Below are 26731 nucleotides of genomic sequence, written 5' to 3' on the forward strand. Positions count from 1 at the left end.
TTAAATCACTGAATTGCTTATCTTACATAATCACTAGTCACTGTGGTAACACTTAAAGGTCCAGTGTGTAGGATTTGGGGGGGATGTATTGGCAGAAACTAATAATATTCATAATTATGTTTTCATTAACGTATAATCGTCTGGAATCTCCTCTTCCACAGAGTCTGCCATGTTGCACACCACAGGTCATGGAGTTTAATCACAATCTTCAAACAAGGGCTCTGAAAACACACAGCCACCACTCCTCAGAGCCTTCGAGGTGTCATAGCTCACAAGGTCAGACAGAGCGACAATTTTAGCATCTGGAAAATGACTGGATATTTGTGCCGCCGAGTCGTCGCCGTCTGCGATCTGACATTCATCCCCCGTCCCTGCCCACGTCGCAGCCACTGTCATTTATGGTCTCGGTGCACTGATGAGCTGGCATCGAGCTGGCCTTCACTCCTGTATAAGTTAATGTAATCTATTGTCTTTCTGCGCTCAACACGCTCCCAACAATCCATGACCATTACTTACAACACTGCTCTACTGAGGGATGCTGTCAATACTCTCTCCATCAGTGTCAGGGTGACAGAAAGGGCTGAAAAGAGAGAATGAAAGACTTCCTGGAGCCAAACATGGGTGAGGTAGGAGAATCTGATCACGGACAATTAACATCCTGTTCACGCCCGCTTCAGTTTCCTACGAATCACAACAAAGCGGAGAAAAGACGACACCAGCCTTCAACATGATCACACCTCAAGTCAACAAATCCACTTCTTAACTACAGCAAATAAACTAAACACAGTCTGACACCAGTGTGAGCTGACAACAAGGCACAAAAGATGTCGTCAGTCTCTCTGCACAATCAGTTTCATTCAATAAATTCACCTTCCCAAATATAAATTAAATAAATGAGGTTTATCATCTTGACATACTCTGCTTCATGCTGCTCCCTCTCCCATACAGATCACGCAAACTGATCAGGGATCAGATTAAAGCTACAACAGCTCAGTCCCAGGAAGAACGACTAGTTTCACTGGAACGTTAGCAAAGATTGTTACTACAGGCTAGTTATATTTGAGAGGAGTAAAGGTTCGAAAATAGCTTGTAGCACATTTCTTGGTATGAGATTATGGATGTTTCGTGTTTATGTTCCCTGAGACAAACATTTAATAAACTAGCAAACTACAACCCCGATTCCAAAAAAGTTAGGACGTTGTGTGAAACAAATACAACAGACTGTAATAATCTGTTAAACTTTTTTGAAATATACTCTATACTGAAAACAGCACAAAGTCAATATATTTAATGTTTTACCTCATTAACCTCATGGATTTTTGTAAAGATCTGCTTATTCTGAATTTGACACAGCAACACGTTTCAATCAAGTTGGGACAGAAGCAACAACAGACTGGGAAAGATGTGGAACGCTCCAAAAACACCTGTTTGGATCAGTCCACAGGTAAACAGGTTCATTGCTAACAGGTGATAATATCATGATTGGCTCTGAAAGGGGCATCCTGGAAAGGCTCAGGATGGAGAGAGGTTCACCGCTTTGTGAACACATGATTGGATAAAGGATATTAGGCCATGAGCCTTTGTTTACAAATGATTGCGTTCTTTGTTTATTTACAGTGTCCCAACTGTTTTGGAATCAGGCTTGTAGAATGCTCTCAGACCACATGGTGTTCACATTGAACAAACAGATTTTAATCCCTCTTGGATGCATTAGTCTTTGCTTTGTTGATCTGATAGATATCTGAATCACCCAAGATCCATGAAGTGACTAATACAATGAATCAAACGTTAAAAGACCTGAAACGACGTAGAAATAGAAGCCAAAGGCTCTTTAAGAAAGGTAGAAAGGCAGGATGGGAACTATGTTTAAGACACTGTGATGTGCCAGCGAATCAGATAACAAGTACTTTCTATGTGTGTGTCAGAACCTCATTGGTTCCCTGAGGACAACTGTCCTGTGTTTACACATACTGTAGTTCACATGTAACCTCGAAAACCAACACTTATATCTGGACTCAGATTTGGAACATTGTGCAGAGAGCCTTGATTATCACCACGAGCAATAAGACGAAGATGGAGTATCGTGCTGATCGAGCATCTCAGAAAGCGTTGACGTCGGGATGAAAAGAGCTTCAGCTCAGCACAAAGGCATCTGTTACTATCAGGTTTTACTGCTTCATTCAGGCCTCAGGAAGAATCATGGTTTCTTTTGCAGAGCAAGACAGTAATTAAATCATTTTAAGACATGATGTAACATCCAGAAGGCTGTAACTTGAGCCAACTCTGCCTTAAAATAGCACTTCAGTCTTCAGTATATAAAAAGAATAATCAGGTGCCAGAAAGTTAATATTAGCAAAAACAAGCATCCAAAGACTGGAAAGTTCTGCAAAGCACAAGTCACCAGAACCTGGTGAAGGAATGACTCGTACAGATTGACTGCCAACAGATGGATTAAGATTAACTGAAGAAAATGGACATGAGAGGAAGCCTGGTGCTCTTCCTCAGTGTGGGAGAGTGAATCCACAGTGTGGCCTCTCCAGCATGCAGGGCCAGTGAGGCTCAAATTGCCTCAGCAGGCTCATTTGGGTGAATCTCACTCTGACTAACAAGGTTGCTAACCTCCAGAAACAAACCCAGCGGAAGGCAGACCTGGGTCAAATATTACTTGCAAATGTGTTTTTTTTTCTGACTCTGCTTGAACAAATGTCGGGTTTGATGCAGTTTCTCAGCCTTGAACAGTTGGAAAGTCCCAGAAATCCAAGAAATGTTAGAAATTTAGTTTGCATACTTGGTTTTTTGTACAAAGCTGTTTCTATCGCGTCAATCTAACACTGAAGCAATGCTTGAAAACAGACATGCACAGACACCTACTATCAGACAAAGACTCATACTGGTGATGTGCAGTGGGTTTGCTGCCTGTAATGAACAGGATCCATGTGACACCATGACTGCAGCTAAAGCAGCCCATCTTAGGCAGAGACACACCTGTGATGTTTTCATCTCTGAGGCTGGTTTGACCTTTCAAATCTTTTAGAAAACATAAACAACTGTGGGAACATTTTATAATGCAGCCTGAAATGTGTCATTTAGCTGTATGAATCAGAGACTGATAAAATACTTTACTTTCTAGGTACAAATTCACTGAACATGCATCAAAATATAAGAATGAAAAGCATTCATCATGCAATGTCTGATTTTCAACAGAATCTGGTGTCTCTTCTACAAAATCGGTGATGTAAACTAAAAATCTTTTAGCATTTGAAATGAAACGATGCAGTCGTAATGTTTGTTTGTCCCCTGGCATCGAAATTTGAAGCATTAAACAGTCGTGATCAGAAGATAAAATGAAGAGCTGGTAATATAAAGTGTTGATAGACAGTACACTTGAGTTTTGTTTCCCAGCACTGTACCTGGTACGTACCCTTTACTTTCACATGTATCTGTGTTTAAGTCCCACTAGCAGCCAGTAAGTATGTTGTTGGTAAATGATACTGTAGATTGTGGCCTGTGTCATAAAGCGTTACCACAGCCATTAAATAAACACAAACACTGAGAGGGATTATGAGTCGAGGATTAAGTAATAATTAAATTACTCCGTCTTTAAATGTGCCAACAGCAAAACTGGACGTGTCACAGTCACTTGTTTGGCACATAAAAAGATTACATTTCAGTGAAGTTTAGGCAAGTAAACATTTTTGGTTTAAGCAGGATTAATGTTAGGATTAGAGCTGGGCAGTTAATATGGGACGGCTTTGGTCTTGGTTAAATAAGGAAGCTTCTCTGATGCTCATTTCCCCCCGAGTAGAAAAGAATAGAAGAATCAAACCACTCAGACAAACAGTGGCACTGCAGATCATCATCAGACTACTGCTTGTTTGGTTGTGGTGAGAGAACAGCTCTCTACACTGACACTTCTAGAGATGAACTAGAAGAGTAAAGCACGAGAAGACACACAACATGTCATTTTACACTGTGTGAAAATCTCAAAGGGTCTGATTTTCCTCTGAAGACAAATAAAAACATCAAAATGCCAGCAAGCTTACAACGACAGAGTGGAAATGGTGATTTGTGGCATATTCAACATCTCTTTTTAGCATGTTAGCACCAAACACAAAGTGCAACTGACACTGATGGAGTTTTATGGGACATATAGAGGACAAATTTAATTTTTGACCGATGAAAAAGTTGTTTTGCTGGAGAAGTCAGAGGACCACAAAAGTGATTAGGATTCAACCTCTGGGCATCATCCATATCTGAACCAGGTTTCACAGTCATCCATCCAACAGTGGTTGAGATATTTCTCAATAATTGTGGTGTTATCAGCAGCAGAACAGCCCATCATATATCGCTCTCAGCATCCGCGGTACAGTAAGAAGTAAAGACACAGCAGTGGTTTTACAGTCAGCTTTCTGTGCGCTGTTGTTGTGGTATGTGGGCACGTTGCAAACACGCAGAAAGAGAATCAGGAGTGATGTTTTCATTCATTAGAGCTGCTCCTCACAGTACAGAGTAACAGAAATGCTGGCGTGCTCTGCCAGGAATCTGTCATCAATGCATCATTCAGTGCGACTCCAAAAAATAAACAAACAGCAGTGATGAATATAAAGAGGCAGGCGGAAAACTATACCATCCACTGTCTGTGGTTGATGCAACATCCCAGAACAAAACCACAATGATCAGAGCACAGATGCCATAAGAGCTATCAGCATGAGACGCACCTGTATGGATTCATTTAAATACCCACCGATCATATCTGCTCACAGTCTGCCATGAATATATCAGAAATCCAAGCTACAACAGAGATGTCTATAGATCATCTAAAACGCTATATGGCAACATAACATCAATGGTGAATCAGCTTATTGTTTACATCCGGCAGAAAGTGAACATAGATATGGCTGGCAAGGCTGCACAGATGAAACCAACAGGGACGAACATCAAGTGGTCCTCAACCTGTGGCTGTTACCCCCACGTGACTGCAGGCAGAGGCACAAGCAGGCAGCACGACACGAGTCAGAACAGCCAGCAAGTGATCTGTTACTGTTATCCAACCACGGTGCTGTGACAACTTTCAGCACCGCTGACTACACCAGATAACAAGGATAGGAGTCCACACACATGCAAACATGCTCACAATGACATGACACTGAATCATCCTGAGGGATGCATGAATGCCTTCACCTGATTTCACAGCAATCCATCCAATAGTTGACTTGACATTTCACTCAAAGCCACAAATGTGAACCTTATGATGACACTAGATAAAAACTGAGGCGATCTCTGGGGATCACGCATGTCAGTACAAAATTTCATGGCAATCCATGCAAAAAAAAAAAAAAAAAAAGCTGAAACATTAAGTGAGTGGACTTTAGTCTGTGGTTGATATGTGTTGCGCAGGACTGGTGTTACCTCTGACACAGACAGACTCAGAGCTTCAGATGATGAATTGATGAATGTATATTTCATTGCAGCGGAAAAATAAGTTCCAGCAGATCAGACTGGTAGAGTCAGTTTCTGTTGGCTGCTGATGTGACATGTGGCCACATCATTAATAAGAGACACAGCAGTGATGCCTTCATCACAGGGGCTGGTGCTCATGTAGAAAGTAACTGAAAACCAGCTATCTTCCGACAGGAATTTGTCAAGAATATGTCAGCCATTAGAGCCAAAGTCAAAAATAACAACAGCCATAAATATCAAATGTCACAGATAAATCGAGAGTCGGTGTGTGTTTATGGCCGATGTGACACCGCAGGTCCAAATCACTATCATTACAGCAGACATGCAAGTAATAACAACAGGTATTAGTGCCTGATGTGATGATGGTTATGATGAAGAGTGTCAGAAATAAAGGTGTGTTTGGTTGTTAATGCGCTACACATATCATTCATGGGAGAGGCAGTCCAAGTGCTGCAACCACAACGCTAACGTGTAACTCTGCTTGGACATGTATGATTGATATGCTGCTTTGCGTCATTGTGTGTGTCTCCATGTGAACACACACAACACCTCACTTAAGTTAGAAGTAATTCAGCAGCAGGCAGGGACCTACCTCCAAACCCGCTGAAGGGAATGTGGATGAAATCAGAAACAATGAACCTGTGCAACCACTGAGAGTGCAATCAGTCTTCCCTACATGATATCACTAGTTTTTATAGGCCGGTGGACACAGCGTTATGGTTATCTTTAAGTCTGTTTAAGGAGGCTAGAATAAGTAATAGCTGTTAAATCACAGGAAAACAGCAAGCTTTTATTTCCTTTTAGCAGTGGGGGCAGAGAGGCTGTTTGTCAAATCCAGCACCTTGATTCTGTTTCACAATGGCGCAGAGATTAAACGGCATGTTTCACTACCTGCAGCTGATGTGGGGTTATGATGAAAACACTGCATTTACTGTTTCGGCATTTAACTAATGTACCTGTCAAGAACCATTTACAATAATTGCAAACTAAATTGCATCCATTATCCCTCACAGCCTTTCACACAACAAATATTTTCCATTATGGGGACAGCAGTGGGACAATATCTAAGTGACACAATTTAAATATAATGTAAGCAAGCCTTTATTTCCCATTTACTATACCTGTGAGTAGATAAGAGTAGATTGTAATGAGCATTTCTATGAAGGCCACTGATACCTGCACACATTACAATACATACATAATGCATTATGGAAGCCTGTAAGTATTTTAGTATCATAACTGCTTAAAAATGCTCCACGCTAGCGATGGCCATGGCCAAGGCATTATGTTTTCCAGCTTGTCCGTCTGTCCATCCCATTCTTGTCAACTTGATCTCATGAACACCCTAAGGAATTTTTTTTTTCAAATTTGGCACAATGTCCACTTTGGCTCAAGGATGAGCTGATTAGATTGAGATCTCAAGGTCACCGTGACCTCACAAAATCGTTTTTGGTTTGAGATGAGAGCTGCCACACATGCCCCATCAGAAATACAGGCTCTGATTGGTTGACAAGTCAGGAACACAGCCGATGACCTATAGGTGGTGCCTAAAGACCCAACCCGAGACATCATGGGAAGACCAGGGGAACTGTCTTACTGAGTTCATTGACTATGTAGTTAAGGGTCACATCTGGCTGTCTTGAGTTCAGTGTAAGTTCAGTCGGTTCCTCGTTTAAGCTGCGTTCATTTCTGCCCAAATTTAGGCCTCTATAAGCACTGTCTTTAAGGCTAAAGTGACAATGTGAGTCAGTGTAGTGGGTTCAGTTTGAAGATTATGTGTTTAAGATTGCTATTTTTCAAAAGTATTTTCTGTGAAAAGAATGTATACCATGCCTTCTGCACATAATGCAAAACAGTCCCATAAGAAAGAGTATATTTCAGTTTATGGTAAAACTCAAAAATAGCACTAACGTGAAAATGTGCTTTGCTGTGGCACTGTCCCAAACCTATTTGGAACTACTGAGGCTTCTGGCTTATCCCACTTCAATAGGCAGCCATCCAGAAAGAGACTTTCTTTATACACAGCAGTCGACTGTGTGCTTCGTAGGCGGGAAAGAGCAGACACGTTGGGTTTAATACATACACACTGAGCTACTTGAAAAACTTGTAGATCCACAAGAAGCATCCTTAAAGCCAGAATAGACGAATCTAGCCCACTTTAGTTTTGAAGGTATTCACAGCAGTGAAGATTTGAATTCAGAGCAGACGCCATTTCTAATACAGTACTTAAATTACATAAATTATCCTTCAGCCAAATCCAGACATTTCAAAACAGCCCTGTGTTGAAAGCATCTTCAAATGTTCTGCTGTAATGTTTCCTTGCTACCAAACCAAAAATATTAAAGCAATGTCACCTCCTATGAATGGTTGTTCATCAGTTATCCAAGAAATGGCAGTCTGTAGTATTACTTTGGCACTGCATTAATGGTATTTTATTTCATATCTTTTTTTGAGCCCTGCTATCAGCATGGCTCTATGGGTCCACCACTTTGGACCAGACTGAAATATCTCAACAACTACTGGATGGGTTGGCATGAAATTTGGCAGAGTTTCAGTTACTGCTGAGAAATATCTCAAGTTGATGTTTCCTCCTAACTTTGGCGATCCCTTGAACTCTTCACACATTTGTGTTTTTTTGTGAAATGTCTTGACAACTACTGAATCGATTTCCATGAAATTTGGTAAATACATTCACAACCAGAACTGACTGCCTATCATCGGATAGTAATTTAGCCTCTGGTGGGCAATGGTCAATGTTTTAGGCCTTCCGGTGCAGCCATGTCTTGACTCACACATCCATTATCCAGTTATCCGAGCCAAGACTTCCTCTTCCCTGTGCTGTTTCATTGTTTACAGTCCGATTAGCTACTTGAGACACCTTCCAATGACATTCTGGCTAATCTCTATAAACGGATACGCATATGAATGCATGCATAATTTGAAAAAAGTTCAGAAAAAGTTAATCATCGCCAGACAAAGCCCATGGGTTCTGAGATTGCATTTCAGCCAATGTGTTCCACCTCTTTTGCTCTCCACACAGATTGTTTACCTGCATGCAGCCAAAAGCCTGCTCAAACATGACTGGTCAATCAGACTACAAATGGACTATAAACAGAAAGCAGATCACTTCCCATACCAAAATATTGTCCCTTGCCTACAGATTCTACATTCACACACAGATATCTGCTTCTAGAGATTCCATCAACCCCAGGAGTGCTGTGTGCTTAGTGCTAATTAGCAAATATTAGCATTTTAGCATGCTAAACTAAGATAGCAAACATGATAAGGTCCACACCTCCTAAAAATCAGCATGTTACCATTGTCATTATGAGCATGTTCACATTAGCATTTAGCTCAAAGCATGGCTGTTAACTCAGTCTCACTTTTAAAGGAGAAGATCATACATTTTAATATGCTAGGTTATGGTGATTTTTACTGACATTTCCAACACTCTGAAGTTGGTAGCATAAACACTCTTGGCTCTAGTATACAGCTCCTAGCAAGTGCCATACAACATTATCATAGCTGAACACAACCCACCTACCTCGCATACCTCACATACCCAAGCATGACACAAGTTTTGTCAACCAGGGGGAAAGATAAATACTTTTTGACAAGCTCATCTTGTCCTTGCTTGTCAATATGCCTCTAAATGCTAAATGTTTAAATGATCTAATTACAATGATTCTGATTACTTTTCTGCAGAGCTGTGACTGAAACAGTGCATCACGCTGGAGTACAAGTGGTTATTCAGTGACCATGAAAACAAAGCATGTCTATGAATACACCAAAAACTCAGGGACTGGCATTTATTTACAAACAGCTCAACTACATATGGTGGCCACAGATATGTCATCAGTGGAGAAGCTGTACCTCCCTCTCCCTCCCTTTCCAATCACTCCATCCCTCTCTCTCTCTCTCTGTTTATTTTTACTTATCAACTTTGAGCTTGTTATTTCCACAACCCAATAAATGACATGTTAATCCTGCTGGGACAGTCTGGTGGAGAGGGATATTGAAAGGAATTAGCAAATGACATTTTAACAAGGATGTCTGTGGTGATATAATGGGGCCTAATCAAAGTGATGTTTTGGCTGATGTGCTGACAGCATGGCATTCTCCCAGCTGTATCTCTGTCTTAGCCTCATGGGACGAGAAAGAGAAAACAGAAGGGGACAAGATGTAAAGACATGGACCAATGAGGGAATATAAGTTTACTAAAACAGCCTTCGACTAACAGGGAGAGATTATGTGGTTCAGGCAATTAATCCTACCTGAATAAAAAAAAGAGAAAGATCAGAGTATTGGTTCAAAGATGCCAACACTGACTGTTGGAAGGCAAAGTCAGATCCTTTGTATGCCCAAACATTCACCCCAACCTCCTCCCGGAGGCTTTTTGCAGCTGTGCAGCTTTGATAAACATTTGTGCATCCTCATGAAATAGGTGGTGCTGAAAGCTTGGTGATGCAGCAACTATCTGTGGGTTGTGCAATAGCTACCAGTGGTTGTGGGTAGCTTTCGATGTGGAAAAAGGGGAAAGGCTCTGAGGCATTCCCTCAAAAGACAGAACTGTGAAAACAGTTTGACATTTGCAAAGTTTACCAAACTAAAACTCCACGTGAAAGCACCATGTGAGTTTATTTTTCCTTTCCTGTGCTAATTCAGTGTTAGTGGCCATTGAGTTGAAATGAATTGATTTCTGTCTGATTTTTCTGTCATAAATGTGGGTCTGCCACTGAACCACACTGCATTTCAAGCTGTTTGAACAAACAGTGCTGTTTTTAGCCATGCCAGTGTCGTGGCTCTGGGGATGGCGATGTCCATCTGTCTGTTGGTCAGTCGATCAACCACTTTGGTACAAACTGAGATATCTCAAAAACTGTTGAATGGATTGCCATGAATTTTTCCTTCATGGTCTCCAAAGGATGAATGACTTTGGTAACCCCATGAGCTCAAAGCACTGCTGTGCAGCTCACAGAGCGGCTGACATGACTGAATACTCTCTTCTGTGAAGGACAGTCTCTAAAAATGTGTTAGATCTTACACATGTAGGATCGGGAAAGTCTTTGTTTTACTGTGGTTGCTATATGCAGTATTTAGCCTTAACACAAAGCCAGCTCTCTACAGGAGCACTAAATATGGCTGCTTGGTGATTGAGCTGTACAGCTTCAATAATGGAATTTAAGTGTTAAAGGGTGATGAAGGGACTGAAGCAGTGATACAATATAAATACATTTGACGTTGATGTAGAGGAAGCAGAAAGATAAAGAACAAGAGAAATGCATGTGATTCACAGTGTAAGAAAACAGAATAAGGGACAAGTGAAAAATGAGCTGAACATGTCAGAACTAATCAGTGTCACACAGGTTGTCAGGCACACAGATTCGTCAATCACCTTTCAAATTCTCTGCCTCCATGACATGGCAAACACCCACCTAGCACCAGTTGAGGATGAAAGAAAAGGTAAAATGCATCTGCGAGGAGCACAAAAGCAAAAAAGTGGACAGCTGAGGACAGGGAGGAAGAGGAGAGCAATGTCCTCTAATGGATTTTGTGAAAAGAATTGCATTTAGGGCCCACTGAGGTAGAGCACTTATATATCCCCAAAGAGTTCGCTTGAGCAGGGTGATGCAGGTAAGGTCAGAAGGTCTGCACAAAAATGAAAACCCTGACCTGCTCAAGCTTTCTACTAAAGATAGAGAATCCGACTCATCTGTGCATGCTGTCAAGAAAGGAAATGAGAGAAAATCTGTGTGAAATGTTGTACAGGCACAAGACTGAAAGTCACTTAACTGGCATCATCATTTACATGTGGCATCAGGGAAATCAGAGCCAAATTAGGGATGTAATGAAGCGGAAGGCAACTTGCTGAAATTTAAAATTCAGCCCATTTGATGAACTATGTGAAAAATTCATTCAAAGCACTGAATTGGCTATTTTAATATGTTTTCCACATTTTTAAATACTATCTGTTCTTCACAATCAGTACCACGATGCTCAAAGTGATGTGCTGCAGGATACAGTTTCAACTTGTAGTTGGGTGAAAGGAGAAAATAAATCGGCAGACACCCTGAGACTTCCCTGCACTTCTTTTCATCTTTTTCGGATATGACGTGTTCTCAAAGAGTTATAGTGAAAAAAACCTGTAGATAATTGTTGATGTTGTCTCCAGACGGGAACTCTCCACAGCAGCAAGAACAAACGTGTCTAAAAAGTGGGGATAAAGTGGTACTTAAGTACCTCTGAATTTGTCAGAAGCTCTCCAACAAAAGCACTCGAAGCTGCCAAAAGGAAAAATCTTGTTCCATCTCCCCGGCAAAATTTGACTAGTTGGTTGATAGCTGTGTAGCAGCCAAGGAAAGCTGTGGTGCGTCTCCCTGTCAAGATCATCTCATCCACATGTTTCTGTTCAGACAACTCAGCATAAGCAGGTGTAATCTTCAAAGTGAATCCTGCTGCAATTACACCCCTGAGTCTTTTTACATGCCAGCTACGAAAAGAAAGTGAAAAGTATCATTTTCAGCACTGGCTAAACCTTTCCGTGAGGCTTAAAAAGTAGATTTTCAACAACTGGGCAGACTAATTACACTTGATTGGTAGCTCTTTACTGTAAAGGTGTGACAGCTAGATATTGGTGTTGAAGAAGCACAAGAGCAGATGGTTAAATGGGGTCATGATTATTCAGTTTAGTGAGTCTTAAGACTCTTAAATAGCTGAGAACACACGTGGGCAAACAGACATATATGTCTGGAGCGTGGAAAAAGATAATTACTTTTTCAATCTGTCTCTGTGGAGCTGTGCGCTAATGTTACGGTAAATGGACCACGACTTGATTGGACATCACTTCATCCGCACTCACTTGTAAGCAAACAGCTCTGACAGGTATTTTAAGACTTAAAGAAAGCTGCTCAGAGAGAATCATGTTATCACCTTGTATGAAAATGAGTAACAGTTCTGGTATTTTCTTAGTGTTCCCGTTATGGACTACATTTGTCAAAATGCAAAATCTAATAATATGTAACTGCTAAACAGTTTGTTGATGACAGGAACTAATTGAAAGGGATAGAAGGTGCAGCCGTCCTGTGCTTCATTACTGCTAAGTGTATTATTAGTAATGGAAGATAGGTATATTTCATGTTTGCACATTGATGACAGAACCAAATTGGAAGTGTAACAGTTATGATATCTCATTTTCTTGTCGCACAGGGTGATGTTTGTCCAGCGTTCGTGAGCTATCACTGTCAGCTGATGTTAATTCATTAAACTCTTATCTTGTCAATTCAGTGCCACTGACAATCCATTAGTCATGAGTCTTGACAGGTGTGTTGAAGAAGGAAAACTGTGTGTTGGCACATTCACAGGTAGACAGCTGCATCAAGTTTTCACTTTAAAATGGGATGTGTCAAGTTTTGTATTCAAGTTTGCTTTTCACTTTTCACTGTTTTTCTGCAGTTGAGGGACAGCTCATTATATCTGCCTGAAATTCATCACATATTGTCATGATCCATTTAGAGGTCTCTGGTATGCCAGCTTGTCATATTCAGGGCGTATGGAATAGATATGGTTTATTTTGTTTGGATAATTGTCTTGTACGAGCAGTGTCTTTGTGTGCATGTTTTTTATTGCTTTGCATGTAGTTATTTAGTTCTTTTTAACATGTGTGTCATGTATTTTCTTTTTCTTTCTCCATCATCACCGTCCTATAAAGGACCTGTGTGTGAAACACTGGTGCTGGTCCACATGTGCTGGAAGACAGACATTATGACCTTAGAGATTTAGATATGTCAGACTTAAAAACAAAAAAAAAAAACAAAAAAAAAACGTCATTACCAGAAATTGAAAATCCTGTGCCCACCTCAAGAAGGTGCTGTGCAGGAGAGGAAGACAGAGCCGTTTACCAGGCCAGTTAGAGATGGAAGAAGGGTGAAGAATGTGTGCTGACAAGATAAATAGCGAGCCAAGAGTATCAGTGTGCCAGGACAGCACAGTGCACGGACAGACTGAATCTGTCACCAGCCGAGGTGACCGGGCTGAGAAGTGCCTGAGGACACGGCTGTGGCAATGTGCTTTAAGAGCTTAGTGGAGAAATCACACTGACTGTGTGCATTATTAACCCTGAACGGACACAGTTCAGGTTTTGTGTCTCTCCCCAGTTTCCTTCTTCACTGAATGTTCCAGACCAGGCTTTGACAGAGACCAGCGCCACAAATAAAAATCAACAACACATCTGGGAAACATGGGAAACTGCCTCCGTACACCAGACAATTGCTGCCCTCTCAGCTGCACTGGCCTTGGGTTGGACATTGTGTCACATTAATGAAAACCTCTGGTGATCCTGACTTTTCTTCTCGTGCCACCATGAGATTCACATTTATGGTCTTGAGTGAAACATCTGAACAACTATTACATATATTGCCCTGAAATTTGATAAAAGCACTCATGTCTTTAATCAAGTCCCACCATCAGATGCTCATGTACAGCCTAACAAAGCTGCTAGCATGGCAGCCATTAGCCATTTTGGTACTTACAAAAAAACCACATTTTCACTGTTTTTTTTTTGTCAAGGACAGTAATATTATTAATTTGTTATTTGACCCAAATATTTTGCCTGCAATTCTTTATCAATGAAAACAATTTGTGTTGCGAGTACTTGGGGGATGGGAGCCGCAACAATCTCCCAGGGTGGCACTTGTACCAACAACAACAAAAATTGTTATTGCATACTTGGTGTCTGTATGACTGCCTAATGTTTATATCCATTCTTGCTGGTTTAGAACAATGAGCACAGCTGTCACCTCTTTCCAAGCCAAGAGAGAAAATGGGAAATCTTGCGTGAGGAAAAAAAAAAAAATGCTGTTATTGGTTTATTGATGTGAAGACAGGCAGTCAAAAATGCTTGATGAGACAGAGGAAAGAAACAATGTACTGAAGCACTCAGATCAAAAGAGTTGACTACAAAAGACTGTCGTCCCTGTTTACGGCACCTTTTCTTCAGATTTGACCTCTGTAATTTAATTAGAGCAAAGACAATCCATGTTGTCCGGCCTGCCTTGTAATTACAAGGATCCGGGAAGCTTTCCAGAAAGAGGATGTGTCAGCTTATACGGGTTTGAATACAGCAGTCAATAACTCATCAGCAGTGACAGAGCACAAATACAAACAGGCAGTCCTCTGTGGAGGAACACAGCTGCACATCCTCTCACAGCGACACACACATGATCTCCAAATACAATTACACACTCTCTCACACACACCAAACTAGATTGCCTAGTATCACCACGTACACAACCGTGTACAATCCTCAAACACACTCCTGCATGTGCACAGAAAACACACGAACGTGCAGAGAGTAGTGAGTTGTGAAATCCCAGGATTCAGCAAATGTTTGACAGCACATAACAGAGGAGCCAAAACAACCAGTGGCCACATGATCCGAGAAAACCGATTGATCCTCGAAGGAGTTTACCAAGAAAATTCAAACACTACCAAATGTGTGTCAGCAAAGTTTACCTGGAGTTCAGAACTCTGTTAGCTAGCTTAAAGCTATTCTTAAAAAGTGAAAGATCGACCACAGTGACAGGATGTACTGATCTGTGCCTTTTTTCCTGGATTAATTTACTAAATACACGCCCAATGTCTCTGTAAAACACACATTTTCCAAACAGCAGAGCCGAAAAAGGTATCTTCGAAATATTCTCACTTGTTGGAGAGCAGGTGAAACGTGTTACGAGAAGAAAAGATGTGACATTTCTTCACTTTCTGTGCTGCTTTCACACACATCCACACCTGGTTTACCATATTCAACATGCCCTCTAAAGCTGTTTTTATCAAACCCCCACAAAGGCTGTTTCCTGTTTCAAAGACAAAACTTTACACCCTGGAGCTACATTTGTGCTTTTTTTGGAGAACAACAACAAGCCAAAAAAAATTAATGTTCTTAGTAATTATTGAAATACTTTGCAAAAGAAACAATTCAAACATTTCCTGTTTGTATCTTTTTAAAATGTGAAGACTGGCTGCTTTCTCTGTTATAAATAATGTTGCTGTGTATGTTTGTGTTGAGAACTTTTGATCAGACAAAACAACTGTGAAGGGTATTGTCACAAATTTTGAAAACTTAATTGATCATATAAATAATTAACAGATTAACTGAAAATGAAGACGATCCTTAGCTGCAGCCCTGATCAAGACATCTCTCAGCTGACTAGGTATTAAGGAATATTATTCAGTGAAATATCACGGTCATTCTGCGTTATAGGCACAAAAGTTTACATGACTAGATAGAGGAAAAAACGTGTCGTTATATTTAAACTCTTGATCTCCTTGACATGATCTAAAATGAGCGGCACACATCTCTGGGATGCACGCAGGGCTGAGGGAAAACTCTCGGCACACTGAAACGCTCTGTGAGAACATGTTACCTGCTCTCATAGCTGTGGGCAGTACTTTTTATGTTCTTAATCTGCATATTTTATATGAGTCACATAGGAATGTGGAAGAAACGAAGCACAACACAGATAAGTACTTTGTGGCTCTTAATGGACCTTTGTCATAAATTACCAGCCACCTTTTGTGTGGCCGCTTGTGACACATTCGTTAATATATCACTTTCATTGATTCGCCTATTGACACTCTGACAATGGGTTCACCATTAGGATCTTCAGAGTTTTTCACCGTAATTCATGCGCCAGGACATGATGATGAATGAATTTAAATTTACATTTAACTCAGCAGGCAATTAGTTGACCCTTTACCCAGAACAATTCACATGGAGCTCAACAGCAGAATCAGCTTTGAACTAAAATTACAGACATTAGAGGAAAGCGAGTGCAATTAGCACTCAAACAGAAAAAAAAGTGAGCATATCATCATCTATCGCAACAGATTTATGGAAAATAATTCAGGGAACTGTCTGTTAACAACTAACAAAAAACGTGCAAAAACATTCTCAGCATTTAAGCAGCCAAGATGTTCATCTCAAGCAAAAGCAAAGTAATTGAACGCTGAATTTATTAATTCTAGGTGAAATACACTGAACACAGTGGGTGCCTAAGAGTGCCACAGTAAGGTGATTATCACCCAGCATGGTAACAAAAAAAAAACACTGTGTTTATTTAAAAAAAAAAAAAAAAAAAAAAAAAAGTGCAAGGCTTATAAGTAAAATGCCAGAGGGGAAGTCTACAATACACTTCCTTCCCCACACACTTTCTTTGCCTTTCAGGATGTTTGTGGCATAACATCAAAAATATTTGTTTTATAATTCAATTATAAATTCAAAGAATTATAACTCTTTAAAGCAACAATGCAGAAAATGGGATCAGTATCTGCATTTTACGGCCTGGATGGACGATTACCTTTATCACTGCCAATAAAGGCAAAAGAACCAGAGTTACTGCCAGACTTTACGCTCAGATCAAAGATGATGAATCAGTAAAGGAATACATCATGGTCGAAAACAGGAAGTGAATGCAAATGACTTGCAGTTAAGTGAGAGTCTAAAGATTTCTCCACACATGTATTAATCATGGAACGGAAACTGTCCTGTTGAGTATTTGTGACCAATGAATAACATCTTCTCAAAGAAATTAACTTTTGCAAAGTAGACAGCTGAACTCACCACTTGGTTGTCACAGTCAAATACTCATCTGAATGTGCTCACGCATTCATGCTTCTTTGCACATAAATCTTTGCCAGAAACTTAAAGAATAAGGCTGACGTAACTCTATTTTTCTTACTGTAACTGTCAAGAAACATGGGATATCCATGTTTCTTAATACGCTCACTCACTCAGCCCCAAGCCCAGAGGTTCCTACTGAAGACGTCCGTCTCTCTGCGCAAAAACATGTTTTTTCTTGTTCCTACAGCTGAATGTTTGAGCATCACTGTGCAGAATGATGTATGTGCAGAGTCTGATCTACTGAAAGCTTCTCTGTTCTCATTGAAAATCCAGTTTTAAAGAACTGGATCCAATGCCTTGGAGCATGATTAGTGACATCACAAATAGTCTGGGAGCCAATCCTGGTCCAGTATTCAACTCACACGAGTGTGATGTGGAAAGTTTTGAAGCCTCCAATGAACAAACACTGAGCTTGGACTTTTCTTCAAAGGGAGAAATCTCCTCTGAAGCAGTTATACATCTGAATGACATACACGCATCACAGATTCAGGTTAGATGGGTACTTTTTTCAGCCATGGATTAATACACATCTGCTGTAATAGTATTTACAGCAGCAGGACGGTGTACTGTAAGTGGAATTGCTCAAATATAAACTACATTGTCCGTGTTACAGGTGCAACCACTCGTTTAATTTTATTATTTACTAGATATTGGACAACAGACTGTAGAATACCATCAGACATGTCCTTTACCAAAAAATGGTGTCATTAATCAAAAATTGAATTTCCTGGGAATTATTTATGAGGAGATGTGTTAAAGGTCTTAGCACACCTGACCTTTAAACAAAGACAAGGATTCAGTATTACCAAAAATCATTGTTTTCCTTTGCTACAAGGAAAGATTTTATCTCACTGCATGTCACCAGCTTACTTCCCTCATTCTTCTTTGATATCTTCAAACCCATATGGCTAGAAAATCATTCCATGACTAAAAAAAAAACCCATCTCACAATAAATACAGGTGTCACCTGCCTCGTCTGAGGGCTGAAAATGATGAATGCAGTTCTCTGCCTGTTATCCGATTTCCCTCCTCTGATGGCTTCCTAGGGCCTTTAACAGGTTTTACTGAATGATGTATGTCACGACTGCTGTTGTCAAGACAAGCTAATGCTGCGAGAACTCGGAGGAAGCAATTTAGTTATCAAAAGGCGAAGACAATGGGGAAGAAACAATTCACCGCATGCCAGATATGAAGTTGTAAATATTGTAAAACACACAAAAAGGGACAGAGATGGATGTAACTGTGTCAATGCAGGTATGTATTATCTTCTCAAGCACGGATTTTGTTGGATATCGTTTGCCAAAATGTGGCAAAAATGCTGTGTTCCTCTAAAAGAGGGAATATGCCTGCTTTTTACTGCTGCAAAGCACAAAAAGACAAGAATTAATGTTTATGTAGTGATCATGTAGAGCCATAAATTACTTAACAACATTTTAAGATGACCAGCCCTTTACACTTTATGCATTTTGGGCAGATGGGATACCTACTGATATCAACAAGTGAAGTGGAAATGCAACCAAGAAGCTCAAACAGTGATGTGAAACACATTCAACACAGATGTTGGAAACATGTAAATGCCAGTGTTGGGGGAAAACACATTGTTACAGTAATATATTGTTTTTGTAGTAGCTAAGTAAATACGACACAAGTACAACATGTACTTCAGTATTATTATCATAATTGCTACATGAGGGAATTTATTACCACTGACAATTAAGCTGGTGTCAAGAAATGTAACAGCCACCTCACTAATGGCTAAAACTACAAAGCAGCACAAAAATGACAATTAGCAACATAAACCACCATGTTCTGAACATTTGCACTTTGGGATGTAAAGCAGCACAGCATGATGGGAAATGTGGGCCATCACTACAGCTCCATCCTTCAGCAAGCTTGGTGTAAAAGAGGTAGGTGCGTGCGGCCATGTATTACTCATGTTGTGGGTGCCTAAATCTCTTTCAAGTCCCTATAATGTAAATCATTACATTTTAGGGTGAAGACTTGGGTTAAGATTAAGGTTAAGGTAAGGGTAAGGGTTTGGTAAGTAAGGGTTATCATTACGGTTAGGGTAAATCTCCAGAAAATGAATGTAAGTCTATGTAACGTCCCTGAAAATGATGGAAACATGACTGTGCATGTGTGTATGTGTGTGCATGCATGTGTGTGGCTGGTTCTGTTCAGAGAGCAGCATTCTGCTCCCCTGGTTGCAAAATGTAGATAAATATATTAATTCAGTGCCTTCTCATTGGGCATCAACTTACTTATCTATTCCATGCATATTGTCGAAAAAAGTAGATTTGAAGCATAAATAAACGTTTCAGGTGGTGGTTACGCCTGTGAGACACAGCTGAGGTACGAGAATGGACAGAGCCAGTCCACACAGCTCCATAGGTTAAAATGAGAGAATATCTGTTGATACATAGAAAAAAACAGGTCAGCTAAAGCTCGTCTTCAAGCATTCCTGTCAAAACAAATCTTAAGTTAACGCTGCCACAGACACCAGGTTATATTGAGGCTATACTAGCTATAGTGTTATGTGTTCGCAGTATATAGTGTAACATTAAGCCAAATATAATGATACTCGCACTTCTGTGGTTACTTTGGTGAAAGCAACGGAGAAGCACTGTGATCAGTGACGCACTACTTTACAAAGAGAGTAAAATAAAAGAAACATATTACTTTCACATGAAAGTAGCATGTAATATGTTACATACTACATTTGAAAACATATGAAGAATCTTTACCTTCCCCGGACAGTGAGCATTATGTGGAAATAGCGACTCCAGGTGTCTGTCAGTGTGAGAGTGGCAGGTGATAATGACCAGACAATGTGCTGCAGCGCATACTAAAATTTTCACTTGACAGGTTTGTTATTAGCTCACTAGTTAGGCTGGAGAATCTTGAGGGACCAATATGACCCGCAAAGGTGAGAGTAATGTGACAGAGGTAGTCAAGCATTACTGCTAGTTAGCTATACTGCTATCATATTTGCTGCCAGTGGATTACAATTGCCTGTGTGAGCTGTTACTACACTGTTATGTTTAAGACCTCACCTGCTGTGGGTTTGACTCAAAGAAATCATGTTGTGAAAAGATAATGTTCCTGTGGATATGTTTGCTTTGTTATTTCCTCAGACAGACATTCTGCACAGGGCTGGCTGAAGTCTCTTTCTGGGCAACAGGCTCACAAAGGAAAGAAAGCAAAGCCATAATGCAGAAAATGGACAGTATCTTACACTGAAGTCCTTAAACGTCTGATAAACACTGACTTAAGTCTCCACCAATATTCATGAGGGGTATAATGTCGTATTTTGGAGGGTGGCTGGCTCTTTAATCTCAATAGAGGTGACAGGATAAAGACACACAGCGGGTTGATTAAGAAGACTTTTTGTGTTTCCCCTTTGCTGGACTGATTTTTCAAGAGCATGAGCGTTAGGCACTTCTTCACTGATTACCTTCCACTTTACAAGTAGACGAAATAGCAAGGTCACCAAAACGTAGTTTGAAGATGCTCCCTCGGCTGACCCCTTGCAGGTCTCCATCATTCGGATGCCTCCATCGCCTTCTTGTTCTCCTAGCATTGTTTTGCAGTTGTCAAACAAAAAATTGCTGGACACCAAGATCACATCTCTGAATTACATTTACGTTTCATTTGACAATGACATAACTATATGTATCCTATAACCATAACACACATATGTGCATATAGATTCAACATCTGAGTCAAATACATCGTCCCTCACTTCATATCTAAAGAGAGAATTCAATCATTTAGCGCTAAAGACTGATTACTGTTTGCTCACAAAGGCTGCTAATTACATCCATCCTGCAACAATTACTATTATACTACAGGTGAATACTATGAGAGCTACCAATAGCTAATGAAAGGAGCATTTCTTAAATAAAGTAGAAAACGTTTTTTAAGAGTCAAACAAAAAGTAACAATGTACTTCAGTAAAAGAACAAGATGGGTTGATTGGGATGTTTTTGTCTTCTATCACAAGATTCCTGCGTGAGCCCCTGAGGGCAGATCCTTTGGATTAACACATCGGAGGCTTAAAGAAGCTGTCTTTCTTATTGTTATCACCGGCATCCTCACAAGCCCGACCTTAATTGGCATACTGCTATAACAGACAGAATTTCCACTGTATAAATTTAGACACCAATCCGAAGTCACAAGTCTCTAGAGGCATGCGAGGCGCACAGCTACCTCCTCCATGCATTTTAAGTATGCGTCGAGCACAGGCGAAAATCAAATCTGAGCACATTTTCTGGGTCGGTTTATTTTCTAAATAGAGCCGTCGGTTGAAATCTGTCAGTAGCAGCATGATTGAGAGATCTGTCAAGGAACCATCCAAATCTGCATCCAAATCCCCTGCACTTCCCCAAAACTCAAAATCCCTCATCCCCTCCAATCGAGCCAAGCAAACTGACAGGCTTCTCTCTTCCTCTGTCACTTTGTCTCCGTCCCAAACTCTCCTTTTCTCTTTGTTCCTGGCCAACTCTCTGGTTTTTCCTTCAGTCTGTCTTTTAATTTTCCTCTCTGATGCCGTTTTTCTTTTCTTTCCCACTCTGTCCCTCTTTCTCTGAAGGTGGCATAGCTGTATGGTCGAGAGAGCAGAGATCTGGAGAGGATGACGAGGGAGTGAGGGGGGAAAAGGCAGGGGACTCATCTGAACTCACAGGCAGACAGCATGCCTCACTTGGTGCCAGGGCCTCGCTATGTGCCAGGCTCTGAGTGTGTGTGTGTGTGTGTGTGTGTGTGTGTGTGTGTGTGTGTGTGTGTGTGTGTGTGTGTGTGTGTGTAAGAGTGAGAGAGCTTTGGCAGTCATTCTGAACCTCAGGGCCAAGTCTACCTCTGTGCAGGCCCATGTATGGGTCTCTTTAGGGGTTCCCAACCTTTTTGGCAGGTGAGCCCACATGAAAGACAAGACACTACCACAATGCTTCCACACTTAAAAGACTGCACATTATCACTGCATTGGACACATTCTAGTTCTTCTACAGTCGTCTTCCCAATCTAATAATAACTATAGTAATTATTCCTTCAGCACATCTCCAAAGTGCCTTACGTCACACGAGAGAGACCACATTACAAATGAAAGCCTAAAATAACAGACTTTTTTTTTTAACAAAAAAGAAGCAGCAATAACGAAGATAAACACGACAAGAGAATGCCTTCATATTAAAGTGTGATGAGAAACATCAGTCTCACATACCTTTGATAAGGCAACTGTTCGATAACACACTGAAAACGAATCACATCACAGAATTTAAGCCATATTTCAACCAATCACATGGCAGTCCTTCAGGAGCAGACAGCCAACTTTCCATAACTGGCACAGCAAGGTTGAATGAGCTAGCTTAACACATCACATGCTACTGCTTTGGTACCGAAAGATGAAACGATAGACAGGAGAGACGAGGACTCCCTCTGACGTGATGCAAAGCTCCGATAGTGTCAAATACCAGCAATTAGACCAGTTGTGTGTAACAAGCTGCTACCAGGCAGCAATACAATCTCACTTTTCCAGCATCGATAGACACACCAAACATGCTTTTTTAAATGGTAGAAGATGTGAGCTGAAGAATATATTTATTCAAAACATTGTTATAAACATTATGTAAAGGGGAGGATTTTACAGTTTTTCCAACTTAAGCCAAAGACAGACAAACTAATAAAGTTTTTATATGTCTTGGAGTGCAGTTTTTTTTTTTTGGTGTGTTCTTTTGCAACAAAGTTTAGCTTAGTTAATAGCTCGGTCTTATTCACAGCTGTCTATCCGATCAGGAAGCAGATTTTCTCAAAAGAGAGAGAAATCTCCAGAGATGGAGAACCAAACCAGAAACACTCATCTGATTTTCGTAGTTAAGCTTCATATCTACTATGTGACACACAAATTCACTCCTCTCTTATGGTTGCACTTTCTCCCTCATTACTCCTCCACTCTACTCTCCCTCACATTCAAACTCACACACTCATCCACAAGTACAAACACACTCCAGAGGAGCCAAGGTCAACACACACTCACAGATGTGCATCTGTGGATGGAGGGTGACGTGAAAACCAAATGGAAATTACACAGACAGAAGGATTTGAGTTTTTTTGTCAAAAAAAAACAAAAAAATCAACAATGCTGCAGTGGTTAATGTTTGTTTTGATCTTAAACAGAGCTCCATCTTACTGTTTTGTTTTTTGGGGGGGCCCAGATGCTTATTATAGAAGAGATTGCAGTCTTTGAGGTTAGAGCTGACAGACTTGAGAAAATGGAACGAAATCTCGGTGGGCTTCATAAGTTTATATACCTTCCCCGCTGGGCGTGAAAACACCTCCAGTATCATGAAAATCAGTGTTTCCCGGACTGGGGCAGGTTATCTTCAAAATGCAATCAGTTACTGATTATGATGGTTATTAATGCACATTGTTTAAAGAAATCCATTTTCTTTTACGCTCTTACAGAGCATGAAGTTAATGTATTTATATTTAACAAAAAAAATAACACCTCTAGATATGAGCCGAAATTATTAAAAACTAAAAATTAGGCGTTTTACATTCCATGTTTTCTGAGCACTGGCACTGAACTGCATATTCACTAATTCTGACCAGATCTAATGAGACAAATACAATAAACGCAGCAGATACCATAAAAAATGCATCACTGTAGTGCCTTATCTATTCTCCCCCGACCATGACGTTCATTTTCTGTGAACTGTTATCTTACATGGCTGTGTGAAATCACAAGTAATATTTAGCACTGCCACATAAAATCAGCTTGTTCGTAAACTAGAACACAAACACATCAGCAGCAGCTTGCCTCCCAGTATGGCAAGGCTCATTACTCTTTGTATAGCAGAGTCGTCCTGCACCCAGTCTACAAACACATGATCTATCTGTGGCCTTTTAAGAGGAAATGTCAAATCAGCACATAGGATAAGGTCAGGGCGAGAGCAGCTGATGGGGCATCACTTCAGACGGGAAAAAAAAACAAGCACACCTGCCCGTTCACTACACAGCACAAAAATCCCCATCGTCAGTCATTTAGTCTGGTATTGATTCTTTGAATTGTTTTCTGAGTCAGGAGATGATTGGTGGAAACATTATAAATCACTCCACGAGTGTCGAGAAAATGTCATCAAGGAAGTTCTGGAAAACACGAGGAAAAAGTTAGAAGATTTAATATCAGTGGGTCGAATGTTGTGCAAAGAAAAATAAGGTTAAATAATAATGAATTTCTCGTGTGGACAAGTAACAGAAACAACCACAATCACAAACTGTAAATTAGCAGCTACAGTAATTTGTTTTTAAATGCCTACAGTAATTCTTACATTTGTAAGAATAAGTCCGGCTCATCTGTCTTTGTGATGCAGTTAATCACAGGGTCAATGTGAAGGATAACTAATTTCAGTATTTTAGAGCCCAACTGAAATTTTAACTACCATCACTTTTTGAGTGAGAAAATCTAAACTTCAGTGTTGCAGCGATGCAGCTATTGTGCATATTTTAAACTATTTTGGACATATTTGTGGAAACAGCGTCTATGCGTCACGTGTTTGAGTATTAAGTTTGTATTCCTCTCCGTAAGTGGAAGCGTGTTTTCCCAGCTTGCTAAAATTAGCACTGATTCCCACTAGACACAATTATTCCTTCATGGTATTTGCCAAGCTCCTCCTGGACACTCAGTGCTTCGTGTGCCCCACATTAGGGAGGAGCAGGTCTTGTTAGCGTTAGCTGTCCTTCCTTCAGAGGTCCAGTTGTAGTGATGGCAAATGACCAGGCTGTCAAGACTCACGCAGTAACTTAACTCTCGGAATAACATTAAAAGTTGAGGAGTACTGTAGGAACTGTTGAAATAACAGATGGGACGAAGCTAACAACATTGCCTCCACAGCTGGTTAACTGCCTGTGTGGCTGTTTTAAGGGATGTGACACACTTTTAAATGCCCGTCCACAGAGTTACTGCACCAGTCAAATTATAGTGTTGACATTTTCAGCACCAAAAATTCAAAAACCCTAATGAAGGGGGTGGTGTTACTGCAGAAAAATCAGTAAAAGATAAAACTTAAATAAAATTTCAGTTCAGTTTTGATGTGGTGACACTTCAGATTTAAAGGATAGGACAGGATTACTAGAGTGCCATTATATCAAGACTTTTCAGTTTCTGTTTCTTCTTCCACCACCAGTGATGCTTTACATGTCTGCACCTAACCCTGTAGCATCATGTTTTCATTTTATTCTTTTATGTTAACCAGAATAAAGCCACACACTTCAGTATAAAAGGGGGGAAAAAGAATAAGCAAGAGCTCTTCTTCAACAGTCTTTCATTTATCATAAGGAGCCTTGAAGGGAAATATATATTACAGACAGCGAGAGAAGGGAAATTGCTGTTGGTCCAACAGCCATGCTAAACCTCATTCAATCATAGCAGTGTTTGCTTTTTCCTCTCTCCTTCCCTTCTCTTCATCTTCCTGCCTGCATATCTGTCTTTCTCACCTTCTCTTTCTCCATCTGTCTGTCTCTCCCTCCCTCCTTCTTGTGGCCACACTGCGGTGTGGCTGCACTTTAAAATGTACCCAAATTACAGAGAAAGAAGCTTGGTGAGGTCCAGCAGCCTGGAGTTGTGGGGCTTTCTCCTGAATTATGCTATTTGTTTTTCTCAATCCTAAAGGCCTGGCGGGCCTGCTTTCAACATTTTCACACATGTCCTGCAAAGGGAAGAAGAGAGGCAGATAAAAAGGAGGAGCTGGTGATGGGAGTGAGGGGAAGATGGGGGGAAAGAGAGTGTGGGTGTGTGTTGTGTTGTTTCTATACTTATCAGGACCAAATGTGCTCAAAAAATGGAACAAGGAGTTAAATCCTTTTTTGGCCAGTTCCAACATCTACAAAGGACTAGGTTAGGATTAGAAATCGGGGTGAAATTTCAAGGAGGAGTAATCCCCGGTAGTCACATGTACTGTAAGCTTGTAACACTGGCAACAACACCGAAATGCTACCAGAGAGGATCCCTGGGCCATGGCTCAGCATTGAAACACAATCCCAATTTTGCTCAAATAAATTTTAAGTTTGGAAAGCAACCGAAGCACTGATTCAGTTCACTCTGACTGCTGAAGCAGAGCACAGTGACCAGTATTGCTTTCAGCTAACACTGCGTACTTTACTATTTCAAAAATTAAAGAACTGGAACCTGTCCTTGAAGGGAATGCATTTACAGGGCTGAGTCTCATCTGATACTAGTGTAAGAGGTTCAGTATCAGCACCAAAATCATGTTATTTTCAATACTTTACTTTGAGTGTCTGAACACAAGCAAAGCAAACTTTGCCTCAATGAAATACTGCAACACTGTGTTTTAAATGACAAACTGCCCGATCAAAGAATAAGTGAATAAGACAGTACCTGACCCTCTGCATTATATGTGTGTGTATGTTTGTGCATCTGGCTCTATGTATATGACATATTTGTCTTCTGCTGTGTTGTGATGATTGTGTGTGTTTATAACAAGCACATTGGCCATCTGGAGAACGAGGTGTTTTCCTGGGTGACTGACCTATAGCCCGGCAGTGAGCCAAGAAAGGTTTATTAAAGGGTATGAAAAGCAA

The sequence above is a fragment of the Chaetodon auriga genome, chromosome 15, assembly GCF_051107435.1.
Source record: "Chaetodon auriga isolate fChaAug3 chromosome 15, fChaAug3.hap1, whole genome shotgun sequence".
Taxonomy (NCBI): domain Eukaryota; kingdom Metazoa; phylum Chordata; class Actinopteri; order Chaetodontiformes; family Chaetodontidae; genus Chaetodon; species Chaetodon auriga.